Source organism: Atta cephalotes, assembly GCF_000143395.1.
Source record: "Atta cephalotes unplaced genomic scaffold scaffold00082, whole genome shotgun sequence".
In the NCBI taxonomy this organism is placed as follows: Eukaryota; Metazoa; Arthropoda; class Insecta; order Hymenoptera; family Formicidae; genus Atta; species Atta cephalotes.
This window is the reverse complement of record NW_012130146.1, coordinates 419,844-427,078: the sequence shown is the minus strand read 5'-3', so window position 1 is coordinate 427,078 and position 7,235 is coordinate 419,844. Positions and strand designations below refer to the sequence as shown.

Here is a 7,235-nt window from a genome sequence, read left to right as displayed (position 1 = left end):
TAGACAACTAACACACAATATATATATATATATATATATATATATATATATATATATATACTGTATATATTCTCGTTAACAGAAAAGAAGTCGTTATGAACAAGATAAGATTTCATACTCGGCATCGTACACGCCCTCTGCACGGCGCAACTAGCTTGGAGGAAAAAGAGAATATCGACAGTAGCGCCATCTAAACTTAATGATGCAAAAAACTCAAATACTACAATTATGATTTATATAAACAAATTTTATTGATTTAACTTATATGCAAATTGCTTTAACTTACCTGATATATTCAAATTGTCTCCTGCAACACAAAATTCTGCTTTTTTTAAATTACTATGCATATAGTTATTATCACTTTACTCTAAAGTTATATGATCTGCATCTTATTTTTTCTTGAAGATTTTGAATATTATTTATTGATGTTTGATATATAAAGCGTTTCCATAAAAAACTCCATTGGAGAGAAATCCGAAGAACGTGCCGGTCATCGTGCTGATCCATTTGTACTTATAACATAATTTCGAAAGATATCCTGAAAATAATTTTGAATTATTTGTGCATTATGGGTTGAGTAACCATCGATGGATTGATTTATTAAAAAATAAAAATTTTTTGTTTACTTTATTATAGTTTTTTTTATTAATGAGTATTTATAAACAATAAGAATCTTATTAGATCGTACATGTGTGAGAACACAACCAATAAGAAATAGGAATTAAAGGTTTATAGCCGAAGTTAGATCTTTAATGATTAAATAATTCAATGTGAATTATGTATGTATATATATATATATATATGTACATACATACATATATTGTATATTTATTTCGACGCCTAAATCGTAGAAGATGCTACATCGAGAGAAACACGAAGAAAAGTCTATGTAAAAAAAATTATGAAGATCTGTTTTAGCATGAAGATTGGTCTATGTCGGAACGCATGCGAAGTACGATTTATTTCGAGAAAAGCGTAAAACACGGTTTAATTCGTATGAAATTGAAGAAGGATTTATGTAATGCAATATGTATTACTTAAATTTTGTGATATGTATAATTTTATGATGGACAGAATTCAAATACAATAATAACCTTTCTTTTTTTTCTTATTATTATTCGAAATTTACGTGTATGGAAGAAGTTAATGTGCTTGAAGCTATGCTTAGTGCATTCTGATGATATTAGAAAGATGTAAGTTTTATAAAGGAAATAGATCGAGTGTGAAATAGATAAGGAGTGATAAAATATCATATTATATAAAAGAAAAAAATTGATAGGCAAAGAATAAATCGAAGAATGATAATGTTTGTGAGAGTCGAACACTGGATGCACGCATGTAATAAATTTATTCAGTCAATATATAATATACGTCTATGTGTAATAGACGTTTCGATCTTTTTTTTTATTGCGTATCCTTCTCAATATTGTAAAATAATCATTAAAATACAATTAAAAATTATTGGTCATAGACTTAAAAATTGAAATTGAAAAACCGAATTATACGACATGTCATCGTGTCTTGTGAGATGTAGACGTAAAAAAATGATATCCAAACATATTTTTATTATAATTACCAAGTTATCTATGACAAATTATTAAACCGAATTAAACAGACATATATAATAAATAATCACTCATAAAATATTAAACTTACATAATAAACGCAAAGACAAGTCGCTCAGAGAAAATGTCAACTCTTTTTTTGTTCTCATGTGACCGACGCAATCAAAAACTAAACAATATATAATACGTTGACAAAGATGGTAAGGAGAGGAAAGCATAAAGTTCTTGTAAATAGATTAGAATACAGCGTCGAGAGATTTCATGTCATTTTCATTGTTTAAGCCATTTATTTGTTTCTTTATGAAAATCATTTCAGACATCAACTTTTTATGTAAAAAGTCTTCTTTATCTAAAATATTTATGTTCTCCCAAATTCATGTGAGAAATCAAGTCTATATGCAGTTATAATAACTGAATGTTGTGTTTTAATTAATGTGGTTTTTAATTAATGTTTTTTTTGCGTGCTTTTAAATTCTACCTTTCGCCTCACGTACCTTTTGCCTGGCTTATTGCAATCCTTGCAATTTATTCTATATATGACGTTTGAATGAGACAGAGCAGCGAGCTCATCCTTTTGAACGCGAATGAATTTCTTTAATTTATTTATATGCTATGCTTATATATAAGAACTTTGATTAAAAAGATATTTAATTTTTTTCTAAAATCTTAATCTTGATTGAAGGCTCCAACGTTTCGACCTTTATTATTGGATCATCTTCAATGTAAATTTGACAAAATTTCAATTTCAATGTGTACATTTGAATATATACTTCACTTACTATTTCATCAATATAATAAATATAAATGTCTGTTGTATTTAATGAATACTCAAACGAATTACATTATCTTGAATATAAGGTAACCGGATTTAATTTGGACATCTTAAGTTTTGAGAATTTTTTAGATTTTTTACTGAAATTGAAATTGAAAATTAATAGTCATATTCGAAAGAGGAAACATTTCTGAACGTTTAAAAATAATATGAGTCATAATCATGTATTCATATAAATGCAGCAGCGATTTAAATAAAAAGTATAATTTGGACCATCTTAGCAAAATTTGTACTCAATGTAAACTACGTATATAATTTTTCTTTTTCATACAAAAATATTAAAAATATGGAATGTAAAATGATCCGACATTATTTTTATAAATTTATAATTTTATTGTACAAATCTATTGATGTATAAATATTTCTTTTAGAAATATTTAGTAACTTATTGAATATATTAGGTGTAGTAAAAAGAAATCCATTATTTTTCCATTCAATTTTATGCAAAAATGGATTCTTTTTACTACATCTAATATATTAATTCCTATTTCTTCCTGAAACTACGCTTGTAGATCTGCTCGCAATTCGGACAAGTAAAAGATTCTTTATCATTTTTAATCCCACACATATAATCTCCATGAATATATTTGTAACAAATGTCACACTTACGTATATTTTTCATTATGTCTTCCTGGCATATTTCACAGAACTATGATTCTTTCACTTTTGAGACTTATGTTTTTTGTCGCTTTCTGAGGTGCTTTTTGAGCTATTTTTTTGGTTGCTGGAGATGAAACAAGTGAAGCTGTTGCTTTTTTTGTACAAGAAAATAATTTTTTCTGCAAAAAAATGCCTCGATTGTTGATTGTTGATAGCTGGACTTTCGGTTCGTAATTCTCGATTTTCTCCTTGGAGATAGAATAATTTCTTTGAAAGACATTTGTGTCGCTCTCGAGTTCGTTATATACTGAAGGAATTTCACTGAGAAGCGTTAAGTGAATTTCATCAAGAATTGCAGTCTCTATTAGATCCTCTTCGTTATCAGAAAAAAAAATTAACATTAAAACTAATATTAAAAAAAAATTAATATTAGAACATACATTAATAAATGGACCAGGCATCGGGGGATGAAGAGCGTTTCTCGATAATTGTTTTTGATGTTTGAGAAAAAAACAGAAGAAATTGATGTGGTGGTTGATACAGAATTTTCAGGTGCAGATCTCAATCACTGTACTAAGAGCAAAAGCGGTCTCTGGGATAATGCTAGGATCAAATGGAAAAATATTACAAGTTTTAAAACCTGACTTGATATTGGAAGGTATCATGCATTTATCCCACACCTTGGCGAAAATCTTTTCAAAACATTGCTTAATCAAAATCCTTTCTCCTTTATTAAGTCAATACAATTGAAGTTCCTCATCCCAATGATATTCAAAAGCTCGAAATACAGATTTATTTAGAGATTAGAGCTCGTAAATAGTGTTTGATGGCAAGCAATAAAATGTCATTTCGTTCTATTGTTTTAACGATTTCAAAATCTAAATGAGATTTAGCGCCATCAAAGATAGCAAGATACAGACTTGCAGGTTTATATTTTGCGAAATACAACAATGACAAATTGACAAATGACAGTTAACAAATGTTTTTGACATCATGGAACCTCGTTCTGTCATACAACATGCAGATCCATACGATGAATCATCTGCAAATTATGGTTTACCTTTAAAAAGGATCATGGGTGATATCGTGAAGCCTGCTACATTATGCATGATACCATAGTCACACTTTCACCATTTGCCTATGTGAACTCTCTTGACTTCCATTTGAGCGAAGATTTCAGACTCCTTGTGTAAATTTAATTGACAACTCTTTTCATTAAACATCTGCTCTGGTTTATTAAATAGATTATTTTGTTCCAATACAGCTCGTAAAGTTTTAAAATGTTCCTCTACAATAAATGCTTATTCAATTTCTGAGCCATTGCTAGATTTAAATTTGAGATTTAAAATTGAGATTTTCGAAGCGCAATTGTAGGATTATCTTTTAAAAAAGAATGAATCATTTATAGCTGGCAATTTGCTTAATATCAGAAAAGTGATGTTTTATTTTATTTTTCACGCGATACTTATAAATACATAATCTTAAAGCTGTTGGATTATCGGATAACCAATTTTTGCTAATCTCATGATCCTCGAAAAAGTTACCATTTTTTTCGCTGGATAGAGTAAATTAAAGGTTCAACTTCACTTTTTTTAGTTATATTAGATATAACATATTAGATATTCCTTTGTAATATTATTCTTAGAATATTAAACAGTAGAATAGGTAAGGGGATTCTGGACCACTATGTGTTAGTGCGTATACGTATATGCGGTGTGCGTGCGTGGGTGCGTGCGCGCGCGCGCGCGCGCGTGTGTGCGTGCGTGCGTGTGTGTGTGCGTGCGTGTGTGCGTGCGTGCGTGCGTGCGTGCGTGCGTGCGTGCGTGCGTGCGTGCGTGCGTGCGTGCGTGCATGTGTGTGTGTGTGTGTGTATGTGTGTATGAGAGGGGTCAGGGAGGGGGAAGTGCACTCAGCGTCCTGTGGCGCGAGGGATGATGTCACAGGGGGAAAGAGTTTATTTCTTCTTCCTCTCTTCAACCTATTCTTCTTTTGCCCACCCGTTGTAGAATGCAATTCTCTCTGTCCTGTTGCGGTCCTATTATTTATGCTCTCTCTTCCTCCTATTGTATTCTCTCTTATGTTCTCTTTTTCCTTTAAGATTTAATTTTTTAAATAAATATTTATGATTTTTATTTAATGTAACTTAGCAACAAATTATGATAATATTTTTAGTAATATAACAAAAATGCGCTTTCTTATCTATCAACTTGGAGTTGAGAAAAAGAATTATAATAGGAAAGAATGGTAGGAAGGAATCATTTTGAAGACTGAGTAATATGTTTAATATACATTTATTTTTCATGTAACGCAATGTATATGTACAATAGTATCTAATACGTAAACTATTGATTCATATTCTATAATAGAATTTTTATCATAAATTTTGTGTACAAAATTTTTGCAGCATCGCTTTTATTAGTAATACAATTTTGTCTCTTAAAAACACAAAATATGACACAAAATATTCGAATTTCTTACTAGTATTGTGTGTATATTGACTCAGTTTATAGAATATATGTTCAACACATTGCTGAAGCTCAAATAAGAAAAGCACAGTTGTTGGTTATGTACAAACATGTGTGTCATTTAATGTTTACGTTTTCGTATCAATTGAATTGTGATGATGATGGGACTGCATTAATTATCGTTTGATATCTGTTTGATCTTCTCGATGAACGTCTTCCACGTAACAAAAGTATGAACATGGGATTGTCTTGATTATCACCAATCGCAATTTGCATGAGATACAGATTCCAATATCCAGGAATTTATATGCTGTCGATATCAATGCATATTTCCTCATCAAAATACGAGGCATGTAACGAGATTTCGAAGATGATACTAGACGATGTTTGAGAAAATGCTTTTGAAAAAAAGAAAACATATAAATAGATCTTAAAATACATAACATATAATATATATAAGCAAAATATTTTAAAATTAAATGAACTTACTATCTCTTGCACGCCTCATCCTGTTGAATTGGAACATAATAGTTCATGGCTTGAGATATTTTATTTTCTCGGAGAACTTATAATTAGCAATAGCTGTCTGAACAACTCTGTTGAAGCTCTCTGAACAACTGATTCCATAACGTTGCCCGGAGCTCTTCTTTTAAACAGTGTTCCCTTCCTAATTTCTTTTTATCCTAAAAGATGGAGGGGATTTTTTTATATTCATTATACTTTGAAGAACAGTTGCGACGTGGTCGAATGATACGAAATTGACATATATTGACATATAATTATATGTTACATCGGCTACAATTGATTCGAGCTGTACATTGCGAAAAAAACGGCCGAAATACGAGCAAAGATGACATGATAAAGTTATTCTTTTTTATGACAACGCTCGGCCTCATGTCGCTAAAGTCGTAAAAAAATATTTGGAAATGCTCAAATGGGATGTTTTATCGCACCCGCCATATTCTCCGGACATTGTTCCTTCTGATTACGGTTGTTCCAAAGGGTGCAGTAAGTCACCGATTCACTTCTTTCGCAGAAATCGAAAATTGGTTCCAAAATTGGATCGCCTCCAAAGACGAGTCATTTTTTTGAGAATTCGAAAATTATCTGAGAGATGGAAAAAAGTAGTAGGCAGCGATGGACAATAATTTTACTTTAATTGATCTGTTCATTCATTTTATTTTGAAATAAATGCATTTTTGAACACAAAAAAACGGACCGAACTAATTTGTACTCCCAATACATTTGAATGAGACAGAGTAGAGCTCCCTATTATTAACGACAATTTTGTTTTGACCTCTTCACACACACCCTTGAAATGTCTTACTGTAACATATTCTAAATTATCTGATCGTTAATATGTAATGCAAGTATATTCAATTTCTTTAATAATTTTTTGGTTAGTATTTTATGTCTTTTATTATTTTTCATGTTATTGTAAGATAACCAATTTGGACAATTTCCTAATGTGGATCACTCGCTGTTTATATACATATACAATGTATAATTATACAATTAATTCTATAGACAGTAATAAATCATGTAGACGATCCATACGACTTGATTGTATCGATTTATAAGTCATATTATTCATTCTGTTTGTACAAAAACAGAAAAAAGTGATATGACATGATCGTTATAATATTCCGTAGATAAGTAATTGCTTTTATCAGAATATAATTTTTATAATTTTCGGAACGTGATTATTAATGTTCGTAGTCATGTTATTTTTATCTCTCTCTCGCGCTCTCTCTCTCTCTCTCTCTCTCTCTC

General features: G+C 30.4%; 1 protein-coding gene across 1 annotated transcript in view; it reads left to right on the top strand.

The window, feature by feature from the left end:
- Positions 1–7,235, top strand: part of LOC105624575 (glucose dehydrogenase [FAD, quinone]-like) — a 172,706-nt gene that overhangs the window by 136,965 nt on the left and 28,506 nt on the right. The window lies entirely within an intron of this gene.